This window comes from Oncorhynchus nerka, linkage group LG20 (assembly GCF_034236695.1).
Source record: "Oncorhynchus nerka isolate Pitt River linkage group LG20, Oner_Uvic_2.0, whole genome shotgun sequence".
NCBI classification, from domain to species: domain Eukaryota; kingdom Metazoa; phylum Chordata; class Actinopteri; order Salmoniformes; family Salmonidae; genus Oncorhynchus; species Oncorhynchus nerka.
In genome coordinates this window covers 85,690,519-85,717,311 of record NC_088415.1, presented here as the reverse complement: position 1 = coordinate 85,717,311, position 26,793 = coordinate 85,690,519, and the positions used below count along the sequence as shown (strand labels likewise).

Below are 26,793 nucleotides of genomic sequence, written 5' to 3'. Positions count from 1 at the left end.
AGGAGGGGCTCATGGCTGTGAGATACTACCCCTAGTAGACAGAGGGAGGGCTCATGGCTGTGAGATACTACCCTAGTAGACAGAGGGAGGGGCTCATGGCTGTGAGATACTACCCCTAGTAGACAGAGGAGGGCTCATGGCTGTGAGATACTACCCCTAGTAGACAGAGGAGGGCTCATGGCTGTGAGATACTACCCCTAGTAGACAGAGGAGGGCTCATGGCTGTGAGATACTACCCTAGTAGACAGAGGAGGGCTCATGGCTGTGAGATACTACCCCTAGTAGACAGAGGGAGGGCTCATGGCTGTGAGATACTACCCTAGAGACAGAGGGGAGGGCTCATGGCTGTGAGATACTACCCCTAGTAGACAGAGGAGGGCTCATGGCTGTGAGATACTACCCCTAGTAGACAGAGGGAGGGCTCATGGCTGTGAGATACTACCCCTAGTAGACAGAGGAGGGCTCATGGCTGTGAGATACTACCCCTAGTAGACAGAGGAGGGCTCATGGCTGTGAGATACTACCCCTAGTAGACAGAGGGAGGGCTCATGGCTGTGAGATACTACCCCTAGTAGACAGAGGAGGGCTCATGGCTGTGAGATACTACCCCTAGTAGACAGAGGAGGGCTCATGGCTGTGAGATACTACCCCTAGTAGACAGAGGGAGGGGCTCATGGCTGTGAGATACTACCCCTAGTAGACAGAGGAGGGCTCATGGCTGTGAGATACTACCCCTAGTAGACAGAGGGAGGGGCTCATGGCTGTGAGATACTACCCCTAGTAGACAGAGGAGGGCTCATGGCTGTGAGATACTACCCCTAGTAGACAGAGGGAGGGGCTCATGGCTGTGAGATACTACCCCTAGTAGACAGAGGAGGGGCTCATGGCTGTGAGATACTACCCTAGTAGACAGAGGGAGGGCTCATGGCTGTGAGATACTACCCCTAGTAGACAGAGGAGGGGCTCATGGCTGTGAGATACTACCCCTAGTAGACAGAGGAGGGCTCATGGCTGTGAGATACTACCCCTAGTAGACAGAGGAGGGCTCATGGCTGTGAGATACTACCCCTAGTAGACAGAGGAGGGCTCATGGCTGTGAGATACTACCCCTAGTAGACAGAGGAGGGCTCATGGCTGTGAGATACTACCCCTAGTAGACAGAGGGAGGGCTCATGGCTGTGAGATACTACCCCTAGTAGACAGAGGGAGGGCTCATGGCTGTGAGATACTACCCCTAGTAGACAGAGGGAGGGCTCATGGCTGTGAGATACTACCCCTAGTAGACAGAGGAGGGCTCATGGCTGTGAGATACTACCCCTAATAGACAGAGGGAGGGGCTCATGGCTGTGAGATACTACCCCTAATAGACAGAGGGAGGGCTCATGGCTGTGAGATACTACCCCTAGTAGACAGAGGGAGGGCTCATGGCTGTGAGATACTACACCTAGTAGACAGAGGGAGGGCTCATGGCTGTGAGATACTACCCCTAGTAGACAGAGGGAGGGCTCATGGCTGTGAGATACTACCCCTAATAGACAGAGGGAGGGCTCATGGCTGTGAGATACTACCCCTAGTAGACAGAGGGAGGGGCTCATGGCTGTGAGATACTACCCCTAGTAGACAGAGGGAGGGCTCATGGCTGTGAGATACTACCCCTAATAGACAGAGGAGGGCTCATGGCTGTGAGATACTACCCCTAGTAGACAGAGGGAGGGCTCATGGCTGTGAGATACTACCCTAGTAGACAGAGGGAGGGCTCATGGCTGTGAGATACTACCCCTAGTAGACAGAGGAGGGCTCATGGCTGTGAGATACTACCCCTAGTAGACAGAGGGAGGGCTCATGGCTGTGAGATACTACCCCTAGTAGACAGAGGAGGGCTCATGGCTGTGAGATACTACCCCTAGTAGACAGAGGAGGGCTCATGGCTGTGAGATACTACCCTAGTAGACAGAGGAGGGCTCATGGCTGTGAGATACTACCCCTAGTAGACAGAGGAAGGGCTCATGGCTGTGAGATACTACCCCTAGTAGACAGAGGAGGGCTCATGGCTGTGAGATACTACCCCTAGTAGACAGAGGAGGGCTCATGGCTGTGAGATACTACCCCTAGTAGACAGAGGGAGGGCTCATGGCTGTGAGATACTACCCCTAGTAGACAGAGGAAGGGCTCATGGCTGTGAGATACTACCCCTAGTAGACAGAGGAAGGGCTCATGGCTGTGAGATACTACCCTAGTAGACAGAAGGAGGGCTCATGGCTGTGAGATACTACCCCTAGTAGACAGAGGGAGGGCTCATGGCTGTGAGATACTACCCCTAGTAGACAGAGGGAGGGCTCATGGCTGTGAGATACTACCCCTAGTAGACAGAGGAAGGGCTCATGGCTGTGAGATACTACCCCTAGTAGACAGAGGGAGGGCTCATGGCTGTGAGATACTACCCCTAGTAGACAGAGGAGGGGGCTCATGGCTGTGAGATACAGAGGGAGGGCTCACTACCCCTAGTAGACAGAGGAGGGCTCATGGCTGTGAGATACTACCCTAGTAGACAGAGGAGGGCTCATGGCTGTGAGATACTACCCCTAGTAGACAGAGGAGGGCTCATGGCTGTGAGATACTACCCCTAGTAGACAGAGGGAGGGCTCATGGCTGTGAGATACTACCCTAGTAGACAGAGGAAGGGCTCATGGCTGTGAGATACTACCCCTAATAGACAGAGGGAGGGCTCATGGCTGTGAGATACTACCCCCTAGTAGACAGAGGAGGGCTCATGGCTGTGAGATACTACCCCTAGTAGACAGAGGAGAGGCTCATGGCTGTGAGATACTACCCCTAGTAGACAGAGGGAGGGCTCATGGCTGTGAGATACTACCCTAGTAGACAGAGGGAGGGCTCATGGCTGTGAGATACTACCCCTAGTAGACAGAGGAGGGCTCATGGCTGTGAGATACTACCCCTAGTAGACAGAGGGAGGGCTCATGGCTGTGAGATACTACCCTAGTAGACAGAGGGAGGGGCTCATGGCTGTGAGATACTACCCCTAGTAGACAGAGGAGGGCTCATGGCTGTGAGATACTACCCCTAGTAGACAGAGGAGGGCTCATGGCTGTGAGATACTACCCTAGTAGACAGAGGAGGGGCTCATGGCTGTGAGATACTACCCCTAGTAGACAGAGGGAGGGCTCATGGCTGTGAGATACTACCCCTAGTAGACAGAGGGAGGGCTCATGGCTGTGAGATACTACCCCTAGTAGACAGAGGAGGGCTCATGGCTGTGAGATACTACCCCTAGTAGACAGAGGAGGGGCTCATGGCTGTGAGATACTACCCCTAGTAGACAGAGGAGGGCTCATGGCTGTGAGATACTACCCTAGTAGACAGAGGGAGGGCTCATGGCTGTGAGATACTACCCCTAGTAGACAGAGGAGGGCTCATGGCTGTGAGATACTACCCCTAGTAGACAGAGGAGGGCTCATGGCTGTGAGATACTACCCTAGTAGACAGAGGGAGGGCTCATGGCTGTGAGATACTACCCCTAGTAGACAGAGGAAGGGCTCATGGCTGTGAGATACTACCCCTAGTAGACAGAGGAGGGCTCATGGCTGTGAGATACTACCCCTAGTAGACAGAGGGAGGGCTCATGGCTGTGAGATACTACCCTAGTAGACAGAGGAGGGGCTCATGGCTGTGAGATACTACCCTAGTAGACAGAGGAGGGCTCATGGCTGTGAGATACTACCCCTAGTAGACAGAGGAGGGCTCATGGCTGTGAGATACTACCCCTAGTAGACAGAGGGAGGGCTCATGGCTGTGAGATACTACCCCTAGTAGACAGAGGGGAGGGCTCATGGCTGTGAGATACTACCCCTAGTAGACAGAGGAGGGCTCATGGCTGTGAGATACTACCCCTAGTAGACAGAGGAGGGCTCATGGCTGTGAGATACTACCCCTAGTAGACAGAGGGAGGGCTCATGGCTGTGAGATACTACCCCTAGTAGACAGAGGGAGGGCTCATGGCTGTGAGATACTACCCCTAGTAGACAGAGGAGGGCTCATGGCTGTGAGATACTACCCCTAGTAGACAGAGGAGGGCTCATGGCTGTGAGATACTACCCCTAGTAGACAGAGGGAGGGCTCATGGCTGTGAGATACTACCCCTAATAGACAGAGGGAGGGGCTCATGGCTGTGAGATACTACCCCTAGTAGACAGAGGGAGGGCTCATGGCTGTGAGATACTACCCCTAGTAGACAGAGGAGGGCTCATGGCTGTGAGATACTACCCCTAGTAGACAGAGGGAGGGCTCATGGCTGTGAGATACTACCCCTAGTAGACAGAGGAGGGCTCATGGCTGTGAGATACTACCCCTAGTAGACAGAGGAGGGGCTCATGGCTGTGAGATACTACCCCTAGTAGACAGAGGGAGGGCTCATGGCTGTGAGATACTACCCCTAGTAGACAGAGGGAGGGGCTCATGGCTGTGAGATACTACCCCTAGTAGACAGAGGAAGGGCTCATGGCTGTGAGATACTACCCCTAGTAGACAGAGGAGGGCTCATGGCTGTGAGATACTACCCCTAGTAGACAGAGGGAGGGCTCATGGCTGTGAGATACTACCCCTAGTAGACAGAGGAGGGCTCATGGCTGTGAGATACTACCCCCTAGTAGACAGAGGAGGGGCTCATGGCTGTGAGATACTACCCTAGTAGACAGAGGAGGGCTCATGGCTGTGAGATACTACCCCTAGTAGACAGAGGGAGGGCTCATGGCTGTGAGATACTACCCCTAGTAGACAGAGGGGGGGCTCATGGCTGTGAGATACTACCCCTAGTAGACAGAGGGAGGGGCTCATGGCTGTGAGATACTACCCCTAGTAGACAGAGGAAGGGCTCATGGCTGTGAGATACTACCCCTAGTAGACAGAGGGAGGGCTCATGGCTGTGAGATACTACCCCTAGTAGACAGAGGGAGGGGCTCATGGCTGTGAGATACTACCCCTAGTAGACAGAGGGAGGGCTCATGGCTGTGAGATACTACCCCTAGTAGACAGAGGAGGGCTCATGGCTGTGAGATACTACCCCTAGTAGACAGAGGAGGGCTCATGGCTGTGAGATACTACCCCTAGTAGACAGAGGAGGGCTCATGGCTGTGAGATACTACCCCTAGTAGACAGAGGAGGGGCTCATGGCTGTGAGATACTACCCCTAGTAGACAGAGGAGGGCTCATGGCTGTGAGATACTACCCCTAGTAGACAGAGGAGGGGCTCATGGCTGTGAGATACTACCCCTAGTAGACAGAGGAGGGCTCATGGCTGTGAGATACTACCCCTAGTAGACAGAGGAAGGGCTCATGGCTGTGAGATACTACCCCTAGTAGACAGAGGAAGGGCTCATGGCTGTGAGATACTACCCTAGTAGACAGAGGAGGGGCTCATGGCTGTGAGATACTACCCTAGTAGACAGAGGAGGGCTCATGGCTGTGAGATACTACCCCTAGTAGACAGAGGGAGGGCTCATGGCTGTGAGATACTACCCCTAGTAGACAGAGGGAGGGCTCATGGCTGTGAGATACTACCCCTAGTAGACAGAGGAAGGGCTCATGGCTGTGAGATACTACCCCTAGTAGACAGAGGGAGGGCTCATGGCTGTGAGATACTACCCCTAGTAGACAGAGGGAGGGGCTCATGGCTGTGAGATACTACCCTAGTAGACAGAGGAGGGCTCATGGCTGTGAGATACTACCCCTAGTAGACAGAGGGAGGGCTCATGGCTGTGAGATACTACCCCTAGTAGACAGAGGGAGGGGCTCATGGCTGTGAGATACTACCCCTAGTAGACAGAGGGAGGGGCTCATGGCTGTGAGATACTACCCCTAGTAGACAGAGGGAGGGCTCATGGCTGTGAGATACTACCCCTAGTAGACAGAGGAGGCTCATGGCTGTGAGATACTACCCCTAGTAGACAGAGGAGGGCTCATGGCTGTGAGATACTACCCTAGTAGACAGAGGAAGGGCTCATGGCTGTGAGATACTACCCCTAGTAGACAGAGGAGGGCTCATGGCTGTGAGATACTACCCCTAGTAGACAGAGGGAGGGGCTCATGGCTGTGAGATACTACCCCTAGTAGACAGAGGAGGGCTCATGGCTGTGAGATACTACCCCTAGTAGACAGAGGGAGGGGCTCATGGCTGTGAGATACTACCCCTAGTAGACAGAGGAAGGGCTCATGGCTGTGAGATACTACCCCTAGTAGACAGAGGGAGGGCTCATGGCTGTGAGATACTACCCCTAGTAGACAGAGGAGGGCTCATGGCTGTGAGATACTACCCCTAGTAGACAGAGGGAGGGCTCATGGCTGTGAGATACTACCCCTAGTAGACAGAGGGAGGGCTCATGGCTGTGAGATACTACCCCTAGTAGACAGAGGGAGGGCTCATGGCTGTGAGATACTACCCCTAGTAGACAGAGAGAGGGCTCATGGCTGTGAGATACTACCCCTAGTAGACAGAGGAGGGCTCATGGCTGTGAGATACTACCCCTAGTAGACAGAGGGAGGGCTCATGGCTGTGAGATACTACCCCTAGTAGACAGAGGAGGGCTCATGGCTGTGAGATACTACCCCTAGTAGACAGAGGGAGGGCTCATGGCTGTGAGATACTACCCCTAGTAGACAGAGGAGGGCTCATGGCTGTGAGATACTACCCCTAGTAGACAGAGGGAGGGCTCATGGCTGTGAGATACTACCCCTAGTAGACAGAGGGAGGGCTCATGGCTGTGAGATACTACCCCTAGTAGACAGAGGAGGGCTCATGGCTGTGAGATACTACCCCTAGTAGACAGAGGGAGGGGCTCATGGCTGTGAGATACTACCCCTAGTAGACAGAGGGAGGGGCTCATGGCTGTGAGATACTACCCCTAGTAGACAGAGGGAGGGGCTCATGGCTGTGAGATACTACCCCTAGTAGACAGAGGGAGGGGCTCATGGCTGTGAGATACTACCCCTAGTAGACAGAGGAGGGCTCATGGCTGTGAGATACTACCCCTAGTAGACAGAGGAGGGCTCATGGCTGTGAGATACTACCCTAGTAGACAGAGGAGGCTCATGGCTGTGAGATACTACCCCTAGTAGACAGAGGAAGGCCTCATGGCTGTGAGATACTACCCTAGTAGACAGAGGAGGGCTCATGGCTGTGAGATACTACCCCTAGTAGACAGAGGGAGGGGCTCATGGCTGTGAGATACTACCCCTAGTAGACAGAGGGAGGGCTCATGGCTGTGAGATACTACCCCTAGTAGACAGAGGGAGGGGCTCATGGCTGTGAGATACTACCCCTAGTAGACAGAGGAAGGGCTCATGGCTGTGAGATACTACCCCTAGTAGACAGAGGAGGGCCTCATGGCTGTGAGATACTACCCCTAGTAGACCGAGGGAGGGGCTCATGGCTGTGAGATACTACCCCTAGTAGACAGAGGGAGGGCTCATGGCTGTGAGATACTACCCCTAGTAGACAGAGGGAGGGGCTCATGGCTGTGAGATACTACCCCTAGTAGACAGAGGGAGGGGCTCATGGCTGTGAGATACTACCCCTAGTAGACAGAGGGAGGGCTCATGGCTGTGAGATACTACCCCTAGTAGACAGAGGGAGGCCTCATGGCTGTGAGATACTACCCCTAGTAGACAGAGGGAGGGCCTCATGGCTGTGAGATACTACCCCTAGTAGACAGAGGGAGGGGCTCATGGCTGTGAGATACTACCCCTAGTAGACAGAGGGAGGGGCTCATGGCTGTGAGATACTACCCCTAGTAGACAGAGGGAGGGCTCATGGCTGTGAGATACTACCCCTAGTAGACAGAGGGAGGGCTCATGGCTGTGAGATACTACCCCTAGTAGACAGAGGAAGGGCTCATGGCTGTGAGATACTACCCCTAGTAGACAGAGGGAGGGCTCATGGCTGTGAGATACTACCCCTAGTAGACAGAGGAGGGGCTCATGGCTGTGAGATACTACCCCTAGTAGACAGAGGAGGGGCTCATGGCTGTGAGATACTACCCCTAGTAGACAGAGGGAGGGCTCATGGCTGTGAGATACTACCCCTAGTAGACAGAGGGAGGGCTCATGGCTGTGAGATACTACCCCTAGTAGACAGAGGAAGGGCTCATGGCTGTGAGATACTACCCCTAGTAGACAGAGGAAGGGCTCATGGCTGTGAGATACTACCCCTAGTAGACAGAGGGAGGGCTCATGGCTGTGAGATACTACCCCTAGTAGACAGAGGAGGGCTCATGGCTGTGAGATACTACCCCTAGTAGACAGAGGGAGGGCTCATGGCTGTGAGATACTACCCCTAGTAGACAGAGGAGGGCTCATGGCTGTGAGATACTACCCCTAGTAGACAGAGGGAGGGCTCATGGCTGTGAGATACTACCCTAGTAGACAGAGGAGGGCTCATGGCTGTGAGATACTACCCCTAGTAGACAGAGGGAGGGCTCATGGCTGTGAGATACTACCCCTAGTAGACAGAGGAGGGGCTCATGGCTGTGAGATACTACCCCTAGTAGACAGAGGGAGGGCTCATGGCTGTGAGATACTACCCCTAGTAGACAGAGGGAGGGCTCATGGCTGTGAGATACTACCCTAGTAGACAGAGGAGGGGCTCATGGCTGTGAGATACTACCCTAATAGACAGAGGAGAGGGCTCATGGCTGTGAGATACTACCCCTAGTAGACAGAGGGAGGGCTCATGGCTGTGAGATACTACCCCTAGTAGACAGAGGGAGGGCTCATGGCTGTGAGATACTACCCCTAGTAGACAGAGGAGGGCTCATGGCTGTGAGATACTACCCCTAGTAGACAGAGGGAGGGCTCATGGCTGTGAGATACTACCCTAGTAGACAGAGGAGGGCTCATGGCTGTGAGATACTACCCCTAGTAGACAGAGGGAGGGCTCATGGCTGTGAGATACTACCCCTAGTAGACAGAGGGAGGGCTCATGGCTGTGAGATACTACCCCTAGTAGACAGAGGAGGGCTCATGGCTGTGAGATACTACCCCTAGTAGACAGAGGGAGGTCTCATGGCTGTGAGATACTACCCCTAGTAGACAGAGGGAGGGCTCATGGCTGTGAGATACTACCCCTAGTAGACAGAGGAGGGCTCATGGCTGTGAGATACTACCCCTAGTAGACAGAGGAGGGCTCATGGCTGTGAGATACTACCCCTAGTAGACAGAGGGAGGGCTCATGGCTGTGAGATACTACCCCTAGTAGACAGAGGAGGGGCTCATGGCTGTGAGATACTACCCTAGTAGACAGAGGAGGGGCTCATGGCTGTGAGATACTACCCCTAGTAGACAGAGGAGGGCTCATGGCTGTGAGATACTACCCCTAGTAGACAGAGGGAGGGCTCATGGCTGTGAGATACTACCCCTAGTAGACAGAGGAGGGCTCATGGCTGTGAGATACTACCCCTAGTAGACAGAGGGAGGGCTCATGGCTGTGAGATACTACCCCTAGTAGACAGAGGGAGGGCTCATGGCTGTGAGATACTACCCCTAATAGACAGAGGAGGGCTCATGGCTGTGAGATACTACCCCTAATAGACAGAGGAGGGCTCATGGCTGTGAGATACTACCCCTAATAGACAGAGGGAGGGCTCATGGCTGTGAGATACTACCCCTAGTAGACAGAGGGAGGGCTCATGGCTGTGAGATACTACCCCTAGTAGACAGAGGAAGGGCTCATGGCTGTGAGATACTACCCCTAGTAGACAGAGGAGGGCTCATGGCTGTGAGATACTACCCCTAGTAGACAGAGGAGGGCTCATGGCTGTGAGATACTACCCCTAGTAGACAGAGGGAGGGCTCATGGCTGTGAGATACTACCCCTAGTAGACAGAGGGAGGGCTCATGGCTGTGAGATACTACCCCTAGTAGACAGAGGAGGGCTCATGGCTGTGAGATACTACCCCTAGTAGACAGAGGAGGGGCTCATGGCTGTGAGATACTACCCCTAGTAGACAGAGGGGGGGCTCATGGCTGTGAGATACTACCCCTAGTAGACAGAGGGAGGGCTCATGGCTGTGAGATACTACCCTAGTAGACAGAGGAAGGGCTCATGGCTGTGAGATACTACCCCTAGTAGACAGAGGAGGGCTCATGGCTGTGAGATACTACCCCTAGTAGACAGAGGGAGGGCTCATGGCTGTGAGATACTACCCCTAGTAGACAGAGGGAGGGCTCATGGCTGTGAGATACTACCCCTAGTAGACAGAGGGAGGGCTCATGGCTGTGAGATACTACCCCTAGTAGACAGAGGAGGGCTCATGGCTGTGAGATACTACCCCTAGTAGACAGAGGGAGGGGCTCATGGCTGTGAGATACTACCCCTAGTAGACAGAGGGAGGGCTCATGGCTGTGAGATACTACCCCTAGTAGACAGAGGGAGGGCTCATGGCTGTGAGATACTACCCCTAGTAGACAGAGGGAGGGGCTCATGGCTGTGAGATACTACCCCTAGTAGACAGAGGGAGGGCTCATGGCTGTGAGATACTACCCCTAGTAGACAGAGGGAGGGCTCATGGCTGTGAGATACTACCCCTAATAGACAGAGGGAGGGCTCATGGCTGTGAGATACTACCCCTAATAGACAGAGGAAGGGCTCATGGCTGTGAGATACTACCCCTAGTAGACAGAGGGAGGGCTCATGGCTGTGAGATACTACCCCTAGTAGACAGAGGAGGGGCTCATGGCTGTGAGATACTACCCCTAGTAGACAGAGGGAGGGCTCATGGCTGTGAGATACTACCCCTAGTAGACAGAGGAGGGGCTCATGGCTGTGAGATACTACCCCTAGTAGACAGAGGGAGGGCTCATGGCTGTGAGATACTACCCCTAGTAGACAGAGGGAGGGCTCATGGCTGTGAGATACTACCCCTAGTAGACAGAGGGAGGGCTCATGGCTGTGAGATACTACCCCTAGTAGACAGAGGGAGGGCTCATGGCTGTGAGATACTACCCCTAGTAGACAGAGAGAGGGCTCATGGCTGTGAGATACTACCCCTAGTAGACAGAGGGAGGTCTCATGGCTGTGAGATACTACCCCTAGTAGACAGAGGGAGGGGCTCATGGCTGTGAGATACTACCCCTAGTAGACAGAGGAGGGGCTCATGGCTGTGAGATACTACCCCTAGTAGACAGAGGAGGGGCTCATGGCTGTGAGATACTACCCCTAGTAGACAGAGGAGGGCTCATGGCTGTGAGATACTACCCCTAGTAGACAGAGGAGGGGCTCATGGCTGTGAGATACTACCCCTAGTAGACAGAGGAGGGGCTCATGGCTGTGAGATACTACCCCTAGTAGACAGAGGAGGGCTCATGGCTGTGAGATACTACCCTAGTAGACAGAGGGGGGCTCATGGCTGTGAGATACTACCCTAGTAGACAGAGGGAGGGCTCATGGCTGTGAGATACTACCCTAGTAGACAGAAGGAGGGCTCATGGCTGTGAGATACTACCCCTAGTAGACAGAGGGAGGGCTCATGGCTGTGAGATACTACCCCTAGTAGACAGAGGAGGGGCTCATGTCTGTGAGATACTACCCCTAGTAGACAGAGGGAGGCTCATGGCTGTGAGATACTACCCCTAGTAGACAGAGGAGGGCTCATGGCTGTGAGATACTACCCTAGTAGACAGAGGAAGGGCTCATGGCTGTGAGATACTACCCCTAGTAGACAGAGGGAGGGCTCATAGCTGTGAGATACTACCCTAGTAGACAGAGGAGGGCTCATGGCTGTGAGATACTACCCCTAGTAGACAGAGGAGGGCTCATGGCTGTGAGATACTACCCCTAGTAGACAGAGGAGGGCTCATGGCTGTGAGATACTACCCCTAATAGACAGAGGAGGGCTCATGGCTGTGAGATACTACCCTAGTAGACAGAGGGAGGGCTCATGGCTGTGAGATACTACCCCTAGTAGTAGACAGAGGGAGGGCTCATGGCTGTGAGATACTACCCTAGTAGACAGAGGAGGGCTCATGGCTGTGAGATACTACCCTAGTAGACAGAGAGAGGGCTCATGGCTGTGAGATACTACCCCTAGTAGACAGAGGGAGGTCTCATGGCTGTGAGATACTACCCCTAGTAGACAGAGGGAGGGGCTCATGGCTGTGAGATACTACCCCTAGTAGACAGAGGAGGGGCTCATGGCTGTGAGATACTACCCCTAGTAGACAGAGGAGGGGCTCATGGCTGTGAGATACTACCCCTAGTAGACAGAGGGAGGGCTCATGGCTGTGAGATACTACCCCTAGTAGACAGAGGAGGGGCTCATGGCTGTGAGATACTACCCCTAGTAGACAGAGGAGGGCTCATGGCTGTGAGATACTACCCCTAGTAGACAGAGGGAGGGCTCATGGCTGTGAGATACTACCCCTAGTAGACAGAGGGAGGGCTCATGGCTGTGAGATACTACCCCTAGTAGACAGAGGGAGGGCTCATGGCTGTGAGATACTACCCCTAGTAGACAGAAGGAGGGCTCATGGCTGTGAGATACTACCCCTAGTAGACAGAGGGAGGGCTCATGGCTGTGAGATACTACCCCTAGTAGACAGAGGGAGGGGCTCATGTCTGTGAGATACTACCCCTAGTAGACAGAGGGAGGGCTCATGGCTGTGAGATACTACCCCTAGTAGACAGAGGGAGGGCTCATGGCTGTGAGATACTACCCCTAGTAGACAGAGGAAGGGCTCATGGCTGTGAGATACTACCCCTAGTAGACAGAGGGTGGGCTCATAGCTGTGATATACTACCCCTAGTAGACAGAGGGAGGGCTCATGGCTGTGAGATACTACCCCTAGTAGACAGAGGGAGGGCTCATGGCTGTGAGATACTACCCCTAATAGACAGAGGGAGGGCTCATGGCTGTGAGATACTACCCCTAGTAGACAGAGGGAGGGCTCATGGCTGTGAGATACTACCCCTAGTAGACAGAGGGAGGGCTCATGGCTGTGAGATACTACCCCTAATAGACAGAGGGAGGGCTCATGGCTGTGAGATACTACCACTAGTAGACAGAGGGAGGGCTCATGGCTGTGAGATACTACCCCTAGTAGACAGAGGGAGGGGCTCATGGCTGTGAGATACTACCCCTAGTAGACAGAGGGAGGGCTCATGGCTGTGAGATACTACCCCTAACAGACAGAGGGAGGGCTCATGGCTGTGAGATACTACCCTAGTAGACAGAGGGAGGGCTCATGGCTGTGAGATACTACCCCTAGTAGACAGAGGAGGGCTCATGGCTGTGAGATACTACCCCTAGTAGACAGAGGGAGGGCTCATGGCTGTGAGATACTACCCCTAGTAGACAGAGGGAGGGGCTCATGGCTGTGAGATACTACCCCTAGTAGACAGAGGAGGGGCTCATGGCTGTGAGATACTACCCCTAGTAGACAGAGAGAGGGCTCATGGCTGTGAGATACTACCCCTAGTAGACAGAGGGAGGGCTCATGGCTGTGAGATACTACCCCTAGTAGACAGAGGGAGGTCTCATGGCTGTGAGATACTACCCCTAGTAGACAGAGGGAGGGCTCATGGCTGTGAGATACTACCCCTAATAGACAGAGGGAGGGCTCATGGATGTGAGATACTACCCCTAATAGACAGAGGGAGGGCTCATGGCTGTGAGATACTACCCCTAGTAGACAGAGGGAGGGCTCATGGCTGTGAGATACTACCCCTAGTAGACAGAGGGAGGGCTCATGGCTGTGAGATACTAGGAAAAGAGACAAAGAGAGGAAGCCATGGGAGGCTATTGAGATCAAATTCACCCCAAGAGGTTCCCCGGTAAACATCCGGGGCTGCAGCGCACCATAATTACTGCATAGCTAGTTAGTTGGCTAGCAGATAGATAGCTAGTTAGTTGGCTAGCAGATAGATAGTTAGTTGGCTAGCAGATAGCTAGTTAGTTGGCTAGCAGATAGATAGCTAGTTAGTTGGCTAGCAGATAGATAGCTAGTTAGTTGGCTAGCAGATAGATAGCTAGTTAGTTGGCTAGCAGATAGATAGCTAGTTAGTTGGCTAGCAGATAGATAGTTAGTTGGCTAGCAGATAGATAGTTAGTTGGCTAGCAGATAGATAGCTAGTTAGTTGGCTAGCAGATAGATAGTTAGTTGGCTAGCAGATAGATAGCTAGTTAGTTGGCTAGCAGATAGATAGTTAGTTGGCTAGCAGATAGCTAGTTAGTTAGTTGGCTAGCAGATAGATAGCTAGTTAGTTGGTTAGCAGATAGCTAGTTAGTTGGCTAGCAGATAGCTAGTTAGTTGGCTAGCAGATAGATAGCTAGTTAGTGTGGCTCTGGTTGTGTGGCTCTGGTTGTGTTAGCTACATGTGGCTAGCACATCAAATAACCACAGAGCTAGCGTGATGTGAAGGTAGAGAAGGATCAGCTTACCTTGTTCACCAGCTAGATAGATACATTTTTATCACAACAACCAACCATATAACTAAACTAAATGAACTGCCATACGAATCCAGTGTTTGACGGTCACATTGTTTACATGAAAAGTTAGCTAGCAGCAGTAATTACCCTGCTATTAACCTTTCTCCCACCTCACCAATCTGTCTCTCCTAGCTCTTCTACTGTTTCCTCCAAAAGGCAATTATATTTTACCCAGGTGTATTGCCCACTTAGTTTCAATGAAGAAACATACTGTCGTTTTAATGAACCTCCAGCTTGTGCTAGGAATGCATTATGAACCTCACAGTACAAGATCTAGCTAGTGGTTTGTTTATATCTAGTAAAGCTAGACTATAATACAAATGATAGCTTTGACACCTTGTGGTGATCATGTTGAAATGCATATTAATTACACCAGGATGATACATTGACATTTTTGTCATTTAGCAGATGCTCTAATTCAGAGCGATTTACAGTAGAGTGCTTTTTTACCTTTCATACTGGTCAGGAATCCAACCCACAACCCTGGCGTTGCACGTACCACGCTCTACCAACTGAGCCACACGGGGCCAATTCAAAACTTTCAAGCAACATGTATTTTAGAAATGAAATCAAAATAACCATCAACTCCTTTCTGCACAGCCTCATGATAGTGATATTTGCTAATGCTATCTGTCTCCTGGGCTTGTCATCCTTAATAAGGCCTACCTTCATTACAAGGGGTAGGGCTAATCGAACCAAACTCCACTCCATGGTGAAGGAAGGTTATGATGAAAGTGGAGTTTAGTCTACTACGGTAGGGCTTGTACTAATACATTTCATGATGACATGTATAAAGTACTGTAGTGTATCTGGAGAAGGAAATCTGGTATCCTTCAACATGGTTAGTGTCATTAATTGTCTAACGAAAAGGTAAAAACCCACACACTGATCCAGTATCAGCTTTTTGTTTTCTTTCAAGTTATTAGCAAATGATTCCCACACACACAAGTTATCCCAGACGTATTAGTGATTTTCCTATTTCTAATAGTGTCATTTCAAATGGAGAAAACATCTCAACCAAATGTAAACAATGTGGCAGGATTTGCTAATCCTGTTTCAGTATAGAAATGACAGGCCACATGTACAAGTGCATTGAACATGCCCACGAGGCCAATACTAATCCCATCACATGTCTGCATTGGGCATGCATGCCATAAATAATCTCACTTCCACTGTAATCAAGAGGGTAGAGCATGGCCACTGGAGGCAAGAGAAAAATATCCTGAAGAGTGACCACAGTGAAAGGTGGAATAACAGACTGCACACCCACACACGCCCAATGGGTCCCCAGCCCACCCTATGGGTCTCCAGCCCACCCTATGGGTCCCCAGCCCACCCTATGGGTCCCCAGCCCACCCTATGGGTCTCCAGCCCACCCTATGGGTCCCCAGCCCACCCTATGGGTCTCCAGCCCACCCTATGGGTCCCCAGCCCACCCTATGGGTCCCCAGCCCACCCTATGGGTCCCCAGCCCACCCCATAGGTCTCCAGCCCACCCTATAGGTCCCCAGCCCAGCCTATGGGTCCCCAGTACTAGGTTTGTCTACCTCTGCTCCAAAGTCACCTCAAACAGGACTGTACCCAACATGGGTGCCCTCTGATGGACATATCCCCTGAGCTCTGGGCTGTGGCTGTGTCCACACATTAAACTGTTTCAGGGTGTTGGTTTTTCCAGTCACTTTGATTACAACACTGTATGATGCCAACTGCCAACCCTGGAGGGGGCTTGGCCTCAGTTTTGGCACAGAACAGCTAGATTCCCCCACAGCACTGGCTCTATGGGGTGTTTCCATTGATCACTACTGGCTTTTCCATTTTGTCTTTGGTTGTACAAATGTGGTGATTGTGTTCCTGTGTCCCGCACTCTCATATACATCATCCTGACCAACCTGCCCTCTAAATACACCTCTGCTGTCTTCAACCAGGATCTCAGCGATCACTGCCTCATTACCTGCGTCCGTAATGGGTCTGTGGTCAAACAACCTCCACTCATCACTGTCAAACCCTCCCTAAAACACTTTAGCGAGCAGGCCTTTCTAATCGACCTGGAAGGACATTGACCTCATTCCGTCAGTAGAGGATGCCTGGTTATTCTTTAAAAGTGCTTTCCTCACCATCTTAAATCTTAAATAAGCCCCATTCAAAAAATGTAGAACCAGGAACAGATATAGCCTTTGGTTCTCTCCAGACCTGACTGCCCTTGACCAGCACAAAAACATCCTGTGGTGTACTGCATTAGCATTGAATAGCCCCCGCGATATGCAACTTTTCAGGGAGGTTAGTAACCAATATACACAGGCAGTTAGGAAAGCAAAGGCTAGCTTTTTCAAACAGACATTTGCATCATGTAACACAACCTTCATAAAGTTCTGGGACACTGTAAAGTCCATGGAGAATAAGAGCACCACCTCCCAGCTGCCCACTGCTCTGAGGCTAGGAAACACTGTCACCACCGATAAATCCACCATAATTGAGAATTTCAATAAGCATTTTTCTACGACTGGCCATGCTTTCCACCTGGCTACCCCTACCCCGGCCAACAGCTCTGCTCCCCAAACAGCAACTTGCCCAAGTCTCCCCCATTTTTCCCTTCACCCACATCCAGACAGCTGATAATCTGAAAGAGCTGCAAAATCTGGACTCCAACCAATCAGCCGGGCTAGACAATCTGGACCCTCTCTTTCTAAAATTGTCCGCCAAAATGGTTGCAACCCCTATTACTAGCCTGTTCAACCTCTCGTATCGTCTGAGATCCCCAAAGATTGGAAAGCTGCCACGGTCATCCCCCTCTTCAAAGGGGGGAGACACTCTAGACCCAAACTGCTACAGACCTATATCTATCATACCCTGCCTTTCTAAGTTCTTCGAAAGACAAGTTAACAAACAGATCACCGACCATTTCGAATCCCACCGTACCTTCTCCGCTATGCAAAATAGTTTCCGATCTGGTCATGGGTGCACCTCAGCCACTCTCAACGTTCTAAACAATATCATAACCGCTATCGATAAAAGACAATACTGTGCAGCCATCTTCATCGACCTGGCCAAGGCTTTCGACTCTGTCAATCACCGTATTCTTATTGGCAGACTCAACAGCCTTGGCTTCTCAAATAACTACATCGCCTGGTTCACCAACTACTTCTCAGATAGAGTTCAGTGTGTCAAGTCAGAGGGCCTGTTGTCTGGACCTCTGACAGTCTCTATCGGGGTGCCACAGGGTTCAATTCCTGGGCAGACTCTTTTCTCTATATACATCAATGATGTTGGTCTTGCTGCTGGTGCTTCTCTGATCCACCTCTACGCAGACAACACCATTCTGTATACTTCTGGCCCTTTTTTGGACACTGTGTTAACTAACCAGACAAGCTTCAATGCCATACAACTCTCCTTCCATGGCCTCCAACTGCTCTTAAATACAATTAAAACTAAATGCATGCTCTTCAACCGATCGCTGCCTGTACCTGTCCGGCTGTCTAACATCACTACTCTGGACGGTTCTGACTTAGAATATATGGACAATTACAAATAACAAGGTGTCTGGTTAGACTGTAAACTCTCCTTCCAGAATCACATTATTAAGCATCTCCAATCCAAAATTAAAATTGGCTTCCTATTTCGGCTTCCTAGAATCCGCTTCCTATTTCGCAACAAAGCATCCTTCACTCATGCTGCCAAACATACCCTCGTAAATCTGACCATCCTATCGATCCTCGACTTCGGCGATGTCATTTACAAAATAGCCTCCAACATTCTACTGTTTTGTCAACAAAGCCCCATATACTACCCACCACTGCAACCTGTATGCTCTCGTTGGCTGGCCCTCGCTTCATATTCGTTCGTCACCAAACACACTGGCTCCAGGTCATCTATAAGTTTGCTAGATAAAGCCCCGCCTTATCTCAGCTCACTGGTCACCATAGCAACACCTACACGTAGTACGCGCTCCAGCAGGTATATTTCACTGGTCACCCCCAAAGCCAATTCCCGCCTTTCCTTCCAGTTCTCTGCTGCCAATGACTGGATCGAATTGCAAAAATCACTGAAGCTGGAGACTCATATCTCCCTCACTAACTTTAAACATCAGCTGCCAGAGCAGCTCACAGATCACTGCACTTGTACATATCCCATCTGTAAATAGCACATTCAACTATCTCATCCCCATATTATTGTTATTTTTTTGCTCCTTTGCACCCCAGTATCTCTACTTGCACATTAATTTTCTGCACATCTACCATTCCAGTGTTTAATTGCTAAATTGTAATTACTTTGCCACTACGGCCTATTTATTGGCTTACCTCCCTAATCTTACCTCATTTGAACACACTGTATATAGACTTTTCTATTGTGTTATTAATTGTACTTTTGTTTATTCCATATGCCAATCTGTGTTGTTGTTTGTGTCTCACTGCTTTGCTTTATCTTGGCCAGGTCAAGGCCTACCTGGTTAAATAAATGTGAAATAAAAAATACAATCCTGTATTGACTGCAATTTAACCTTCCTCCTTAGTAATTCATTTTCTGCAACTTTGTAATGATTACGTCTGACATGGTTGGTTGTACAACACTCCCTTCCGAATGTATTTGGACAGTGATGCTAAAATTGTAAATAACGGCTCTATACTCCACCATTTTGGATTTGAAATCAAATGTTTCATATGAGGCGACAATCCAGAATATCACCTTTCATTTGAGGGTATTTTCATACATATCTGTTTTACTGTTTACAAATGAAAGCACTTTATGTATCTTGTCCCCACATTTAAAGAAGTCATAAGTATTTGGACAAATTCACTTATAGAATTAGCTCCAAAAGTATTGGATCAGTGACACATTATATTGTTGTTTTGGCTCTGTACTCCAGCACTTTGGATTTGAAATGAAACTATGACTATGATGTTAAAGTGCAGACTGTCAGCTTTAATTTGAGGGTATTTTCATCAACTGCTTAGAAATTACAGAATTTTTCTACATAGTCCCCCCCAATTTTAGGGGACCAAAAGTATTGGAACAAATTCACTTAAAATAGTAAAAAGTGAGGTATTTGGTCCCATATTTATAGCACACAATGACTATATCAAGCTTGTGTCTGATTGCTAATGGTAAATAATGTATTATGTTAGAATGTCTGGGGGTATGATATTTGTGTCTGTAACTTTCTCAATCATTATTATTCACGGTTCATTCAGGATAATCCGTAATCATGGTAGCATCCACATTAATGTAGAAGTGTTTAAAATCATATTCTATTGTCATTAACAATAAAAGTGACTCCAAAATGACACAATACATTTATGCAACTCAATATTAGGAAGGTGTTCTTAATGTTTGGTAATACTCAGTGTATAAGTGAATTTGTCCCAATTCTTTTGGTCCCCTAAAATGCATAATTCTGCCTCAAATTTACTCCCCACCCCCTTCACTGTAAAACATGAGTTATATCAACTGAAATTGAACTAATGTTTTACAGTACTTAATTAGCCTACTCTCTCCAACTCACTTTCTCTCCTGCTACCCTTCATTCCTTCTCTTTTAGGACTGAAGAAACGCACCAGGAAGGCCTTTGGGTTACGAAAGAAAGAGAAGGACACAGACTCCACGTGAGTGATCTCCTGTAGACAGTTTAACGTGAGTGATCTCCTGTAGACAGTTTAACGTGAGTGATCTCCTGTAGACAGTTTACCATGAGTGATCTCCAGCAGACAGTTTAACGTGAGTGATCTCCAGTAGACAGTTTAACGTAAGTGATCTCCAGCAGACAGTTTACCGTGAGTGATCTCCAGCAGACAGTTTAACGTGAGTGATCTCCAGCAGACAGTTTAACGTGAGTGATCTCCAGCAGACAGTTTAACGTGAGTGATCTCCAGCAGACAGTTTAACATTGCAGAATTCAGCAGCTACAGCAGGATTTACTTTGTTGACACTTTGGTTATAAGTCCGTAGACCTGCAGTTGGTATGTTGCTCTATGTAGAACATCAATAGAGAGGACATCTAAATTAGTTAATTTATTTTTATTCGATAACTATTTGAGCTGTCATTCAAAACATATTTTTGATCTTATCGCCCATATTTTCTAAGTAGTCTGGTGATTGTGATCTTTCCTCTCTCGTCTCTCTCTCTCCCCTCTCTTCTCTCTCTCCCCTCTCATACTCTCTCCCCTCGTCTCTCTCTCCCCTTTCATACTCTCTCCCCTTTCATACTCTCTCCCCTCTCATACTCTCTCCCCTCGTCTCTCTCCCCCTCTCTTCTCTCTCTCCCCTCTTCTCTCTCTCCCTTTCATACTCTCTCCCCTCTTCTCTCTCTCCCCCCTCTCATACTCTCTCCCCTCTTCTCTCTCTCCCCTCTCTTCTCTCTCTCCCCCTCTCTTCTCTCTCTCCCCCTCTCATACTCTCTCCCCTCGTCTCTCTCCCCCTCTTCTCTCTCTCTCCCTCTTCTCTCTCTCCCCTCTCATACTCTCTCCCCTCGTCTCTCTCCCCCTCTCTTCTCTCTCTCCCTCTTCTCTCTCTCCCCTTTCATACTCTCTCCCCCTCTCATACTCTCTCCCCTCTTCTCTCTCTCCCCCTCTCTTCTCTCTCTCCCCTCTCATACTCTCTCCTCTCTTCTCTCTCTCTCCCCCTCTCTTTTCTCTTTCCTCTCTCGTCTCTCTGTACAGGGGCTCCCCTGACAAAGATGGAGTAAGTAGGAGAAAGGTAGATGATGGGGTAAATAATCCATGTGATGTCATTGATGCTCTTATCCTCACTCTTCTTTGTTTGTTTACTTCACTGTAGTTGAATGTTTCCCATTCGTCAATAGTGCTGTTTTTGTTGTTGATTCAAGCTGTGGATATGCTGTTGAAGTCGGAAGTTTACACACCTCAGCCAAGTACATTTAAACTCAGTTTTTCCACAACTCCTGACATTTAATACTAGTCAAAATTCCCTGTCTTAGGTCAGTTAAGATCACCACTTTATTTTAAGAATGTGAAATGTCAGAATAATAGTAGAGACAATGATTTTTTTTCAGCTTTTATTTCTTTCATCACATTCCCGGTGGGTCGGAAGTTTACATACACTCAATTAGTATTTTGTAGCATTGCCTTTAAATTGTTTAACTTGGTTCAAATGTTTTGGGTAGCCTTCCACAAGCTTCCCACAATAAGCTGGGTGAATTTTGGCCCATTCCCCCTGACAGAGCCGGTGTAACTGAGTCAGGTTTGTAGGCCTCCTTGCTTGCACAAGCTTTTTCGGTTCTGCCCACACATTTTCTATGGGATTGAGGTCAGGGCTTTGTGATGGCCACTCCAATACCTTGACTTTGCGGTCCTTAAGCCATTTTGCCACAACTTTGGAAGTATGCTCGGGCTCATTGTCCATTTGGAAGACCCATTTGCGACCAAGCTTTAACTTCCTGACTGATGTCTTGAGATGTTGCTTCAATATATCCACATCATTTTCCTGCCTCATGTTGCCATCTATTTTGTGAAGTGCACCAGTCCCTCCTGCAGAAAAGCACCCCCACAACGTGATGCTGCCACCTCCGTGCTTCACGGTTGGGATGGTGTTCTTCGGCTTGCAAGCCTCCCCCTTTTTCCTCCAAACATAATGATGGTCATTATGGCCAAACAGTTCTGTTTTTGATTCATCAGACCAGAGGACATTTCTCCAAAAAGTATGATCTTTGTCCCCATGTGCAGTTGCAAACCGTAGTCTGGCTTTTTTATGGTGGTTTTGGAGTAGTGGCTTCTTCCTTGCTGAGCGGCCTTTCAGGTTATGTCGATATAGGACTCATTTGACTGTGGATATAGATATTGTGGATAAATTATGTCAATTAGCCTATCAGAAGCTTCTAAAGCCATTACATAATTTTCAGGAATTTTCCAAGCTATTTCAAGGCGCAGTCAACTTAGTGTATGTAAACTTCTGACCCTCTGGAATTGTGATAGATTATTTCACTTATAATTCACTCTGTCTGTAAACAATTGTTGGCAAAATGTCTTGTGTCATGCACAAAGTAGATGTCCTAACCGACTTGCCAAAACTGTAGTTTGTTTACAAGAAATTTGTAGAGTGGTTGAAAAACTAGTTTTAATGACTCCAACCTAAGTGTATGTAAACTTCCTACTTCAACTGTATAAAATGCTTGATGGTATGAGAGTTTCTCACTGACACGTTCCATTATCACAGAAAAACACCAACGGGGCTCCAAATGGCTATTATGGGGAGATTGATTTGGACCGATATGTAAGTAGATATGTACAGCACAGTGCAGTAAGTGATCCGTCTATAGTGTCAGTAATCAGTAGTAATACAATGGGTTAGGGAATAAACAGCTATAGGGATAAAAGAGGAAGTGCCGTCCTGGTGGTCAAAACTCAAGGTCATGACGTAACTAGTGACTAATGTTTAGTGACTAATAACTCATGAATAGTGACTAATATCTAATGAATAGTGACTAATAACTAATGAATAGTGACTAATATCTAATGAATAGTGACTAATATCTAATGAATAGTGACTAATATCTAATGAATAGTGACTAATATCTCGTGACTAATAACTAATGAATAGTGACTAATGTCTAGTGACTAATATCTAATGAATAGTGACTAATGACTAATGAATAGTGACTAATGTCTAGTGACTAATATCTAATGAATAGTGACTAATGACTAATGAATAGTGACTAATACCTAATGAATAGTGACTAATAACGCATTAATAGTGACTAATAACTAATGAATAGTGACTAATGTTTAGTGACTAATAACTAATGAATAGTGACTAATAACTAATGAATAGTGACTAATAACTCATGAATAGTGACTAATAACTCATGAATAGTGACTAATGTTTAGTGAATAATAACTAATTAATAGTGACTAATAACTAATGAATAGTGACTAATAATGCATTAATAGTGACTAATAACTAATGAATAGTGACTAATAACTAATGAATAGTGACTAATAACTAATGAATAGTGACTAATAACTCATGAATAGTGACTAATGTTTAGTGACTAATAACTAATGAATAGTGACTAATATCTAATGAATAGTGACTAATGTTTAGTGACTAATAACTAATGAATAGTGACTAATATCTCGTGACTAATAACTAATGAATAGTGACTAATGTCTATTGACCAATAATTAATGAATAGTGACTAATGACTAGTGACCAGTGACGACTAACTAATGACTAGTGACGACTAACTAATGACTAGTGACTAATAAGTAATGGCGTAACTAATGACGTGACTAATAAAAATTACGAAAATATATTACAATTTCAGATCCGCTGATGCAATACTTTGCTTATGAAGATGTTTCAACCACAATGGGGAAACAAACCACATTCTACATTCCAACCCCAAACCACATTCTACATTCTAACCCCAAACCACATTCTACATTCTAACCCCAATCCACATTCTACATTCTAACCCCAAACCACATTCTACATTCTAACCCCAAACCACATTCTACATTCTAACCCCAAACCACATTCTACATTCTAACCCCAAACCACATTCTACATTCTAACCCCAAACCACATTCTACATTCTAACCCCAAACCACATTCTACATTCTAACCCCAATCCACATTCTACATTCTAACCCCAAACCACATTCTACATTCTAACCCCAAACCACATTCTACATTCTAACCACAAACCACATTCTACATTCTAACCACAAACCACATTCTACATTCTAACCACAAACCACATTCTACATTCTAACCCCAAACCACATTCTACATTCTAACCACAAACCACATTCTAACCACAAACCACATTCTAACCCCAAACCACATTCTACATTCTAACCACAAACCACATTCTACATTCTAACCACAAACCACATTCTACATTCTAACCACAAACCACATTTTAAACTTTACTACCCACAACCAGACGTCACTTCCACTTCTGCTCCCTACAACTTTCCTGATTATGGCAATCAATCATCCTCGTGTAACATTGAATTTGGAATCAAAATGTGATGTCTCTTTTCAGAATCGTACATTAAGTTTGTGTGTCTTAACAAACAAGCATCTTCAAACCTCTCCAGCTATAAAAACACAGGACTGCAGTTGTTATGTGTGCATTTTTTTACCCACAAGCATGAGAGAAGTGAATGTATTTGTTGTTACACGATGTCACAAACAGTCATTTTACCACTTACATATTTACTTCCTGTTACAGGCCGCTCCAGATGTGGACGCTGATGGCTTCAGTCTCAGACCCGGAGAGGAGAGAGAAAATATCCTTTTAGATGATCAGATGTAGTCCATGTGGAATGGCTAGCTAATTAGCAGTGAGCTAGTAGCGGGCATAGTGCAAGTGACGTCACCTGCCCTGAGACCTAGAGAGATACTGTTGTCCTGCCCTGAGACCTAGAGAGATACTGTTGTCCTGCCCTGAGACCTAGAGAGATACTGTTGTCCTGCCCTGAGACCTAGAGAGATACTGTTGTCCTGCCCTGAGACCTAGAGAGATACTGTTGTCCTGCCCTGAGACCTAGAGAGATACTGTTGTCCTGCCCTGAGACCTAGAGAGGTACTGTTATCCTGCCCTGAGACCTAGAGAGATACTGTTGTCCTGCCCTGAGACCTAGAGAGATACTGTTGTCCTGCCCTGAGACCTAGAGAGATACTGTTGTCCTGCCCTGAGACCTAGAGAGATACTGTTGTCCTGCCCTGAGACCTAGAGAGATACTGTTGTCCTGCCCTGAGACCTAGAGAGATACTGTTGTCCTGCCCTGAGACCTAGAGAGATACTGTTGTCCTGCCCTGAGACCTAGAGAGGTACTGTTATCCTGCCCTGAGACCTAGAGAGATACTGTTGTCCTGCCCTGAGACCTAGAGAGATACTGTTGTCCTGCCCTGAGACCTAGAGAGATACTGTTGTCCTGCCCTGAGACCTAGAGAGATACTGTTGTCCTGCCCTGAGACCTAGAGAGATACTGTTGTCCTGCCCTGAGACCTGGAGAGGTACTGTTGTCCTGCCCTGAGACCTAGAGAGATACTGTTGTCCTGCCCTGAGACCTAGAGAGGTACTGTTATCCTGCCCTGAGACCTAGAGAGATACTGTTGTCCTGCCCTGAGACCTAGAGAGATACTGTTATCCTGCCCTGAGACCTAGAGAGATACTGTTGTCCTGCCCTGAGACCTAGAGAGATACTGTTATCCTGCCCTGAGACCTAGAGAGATACTGTTATCCTGCCCTGAGACCTAGAGAGATACTGTTGTCCTGCCCTGAGACCTAGAGAGGTACTGTTATCCTGCCCTGAGACCTAGAGAGATACTGTTGTCCTGCCCTGAGACCTATAGAGATACTGTTGTCCTGCCCTGAGACCTGGAGAGATACTGTTGTCCTGCCCTGAGACCTAGATAGGTACTATTATCCTGCCCTGAGACCTAGAGAGGTACTGTTATCCTGCCCTGAGACCTAGAGAGATACCGTTGTCCTGCCCTGAGACCTAGAGAGATACTTTTGTCCTGCCCTGAGACCTAGAGAGATACTGTTGTCCTGCCCTGAGACCTAGAGAGATACTGTTGTCCTGCCCTGAGACCTAGAGAGATACTGTTGTCCTGCCCTGAGACCTAGAGAGATACTGTTGTCCTGCCCTGAGACCTATAGAGATACTGTTGTCCTGCCCTGAGACCTAGAGAGATACTGTTGTCCTGCCCTGAGACCTAGAGAGATACTGTTGTCCTGCCCTGAGACCTAGAGAGGTACTGTTGTTCTGCCCTGAGACCTAGAGAGATACTGTTGTCCTGCCCTGAGACCTAGAGAGATACTGTTGTCCTGCCCTGAGACCTAGAGAGGTACTGTTGTCCTGCCCTGAGACCTAGAGAGGTACTGTTGTTCTGCCCTGAGACCTAGAGAGATACTGTTGTCCTGCCCTGAGACCTAGAGAGATACTGTTGTCCTGCCCTGAGACCTAGAGAGGTACTGTTGTTCTGCCCTGAGACCTAGAGAGATACTGTTGTCCTGCCCTGAGACCTAGAGAGATACTGTTGTCCTGCCCTGAGACCTAGAGAGATACTGTTGTCCTGCCCTGAGACCTAGAGAGGTACTGTTGTTCTGCCCTGAGACCTAGAGAGATACTGTTGTCCTGCCCTGAGACCTAGAGAGATACTGTTGTCCTGCCCTGAGACCTAGAGATGTTCTGTTGTCCTGCCCTGAGACCTAGAGAGATACTGTTGTTCTGCCCTGAGACCTAGAGAGATACTGTTGTTCTGCCCTGAGACCTAGAGAGATACTGTTGTTCTGCCCTGAGACCTAGAGAGATACTGTTGTCCTGCCCTGAGA

General features: G+C 48.6%; 1 pseudogene; it reads left to right on the top strand.

Moving 5' to 3' along the window:
• LOC115117255 (SH3-containing GRB2-like protein 3-interacting protein 1) overlaps positions 1 to 26,793 on the top strand; it is an 83,154-nt pseudogene that overhangs the window by 9,295 nt on the left and 47,066 nt on the right.